The following is a 1,433-nucleotide window of genomic DNA, read 5'->3' as shown; positions in this document are numbered from 1 at the left end:
TATAATTATTTGCAATATCAGAAACATATGAAACATTCTTTATCTGGAGGAACACACACTGGGTGACATCATCAGGCGAGAAGAGATGAAGATTTCGATTTGGAGGAGGACGCTTACAAAGGTGCATGTACTTGACATTTTGGAACACTGGCTCACAGATCACCAATTCTTGGCAAACAAGTGCAACCTTTCAGACATCTACAGTTTAGGAACATATGTTTTTTACAAGGCAATAAACACCATTCTGTATCTTCAGACAATGAGAGAAAGTTTTCTGCGCTCGACTGTATTGAGTGCTGTGAATTGAAATGCCATTATTTCCACTAGTGCATGATGTATCATAGCAGGTACTTGCCCATATTCAGAGACAAACGTCTTAGCCACAGTCTCTTCTAGAGGAACTGACCTCAATGGAGCTGCGAGCACATGGGTACTGGTCCCTCTTATGGCACGAGTCCTTATCATTCTATTTTTTCTTTCTAAAAGATGTAATGAGAGCTCCACAAATCTGTTTGTATTCCTCCGCCAAGTCTTCATTATACAACGATCTGCGACCTGGAGAGGCACACCTTGTGCAGCAGTCACATGCTTCCATAGGTGCTCATTTCCATTCTCAAATGGAAGTGTGGAAATCCCCCATAAAGGCCCCAACATTTCAACACTTTTTGAAAGATGTAACAGCTGATGCACATTGAATGTTGCACTGCTTTGTCCATACAGTACCACTACTCTATTAACAAACAATGAAAGAAGCTGGTCTGCTTCAATTAAATATGCATGATTGACACATGTCTGGATCAGAAGGAAAATGCCTTGGCACAATAAAGAAAAATGATGCAGATACTTGTCAGGAATCAAATCCTTTAAACAAGAAAGAGCATAATACAGCATTCAGTACAGCCATTCGGTCGCCTTCCAATTCTTGCGCTCACCAATTGGCCTAGGAAATCGGCAGAACATAATTGGAGGCTTGAGTTGCTGAATTCGGCTCTCAAGCTCCTGAATATGGCTACCAATGTAAAAAGGTTTACCAACAGCAATTAGCCACACATCAGTCAGCTGCTGTGCAACTCCCTCTAGCACACAATGCATATAGTCGGGTGGCAAACTCCACACAAGATTAAATCCTTCGAGGCCCATGAGAGGAGAAGGCCCTTTAACCCCATGCACAGGCTGGCGCTTACTGTGAGCCTCCTGCATGTCTTGAACCATGTTGGTGTGGATGCGTGGCAATCCCGACTGGCTACCTGGAAGGTACCGAATAGTTCCTGCGAAAGATAAAGCATAAGTATTTTACAAGAAAGTTATATTATGATGAAAAAATAGTGTAGGTAACAAAAAGAAATAAAGGCAAATTACCTTTCATTTTTATATGTCCATGTTCACTCCATGCTACACCTAAATGCACAGCAACCAGTCCAATTTTCAGCTTT

At 41.7% G+C, this 1,433-nt stretch overlaps 1 pseudogene; it reads right to left on the bottom strand.

Annotated features, from left to right (window-relative positions):
- Positions 1-252: 252 nt before the first annotated feature.
- On the bottom strand, positions 253-1,200 carry LOC146177567 (uncharacterized; annotated as a pseudogene).
- Between the last annotated feature and the right edge of the window lie 233 nt (positions 1,201-1,433).

Source organism: Amblyomma maculatum, chromosome 10 (genome assembly GCF_055883805.1).
Source record: "Amblyomma maculatum isolate TAMU_Amacu chromosome 10, ASM5588380v1, whole genome shotgun sequence".
NCBI classification, from domain to species: domain Eukaryota; kingdom Metazoa; phylum Arthropoda; class Arachnida; order Ixodida; family Ixodidae; genus Amblyomma; species Amblyomma maculatum.
Note: the sequence above shows the minus strand (reverse complement) of the source record. Positions and strands in the feature narration are given on the sequence as shown.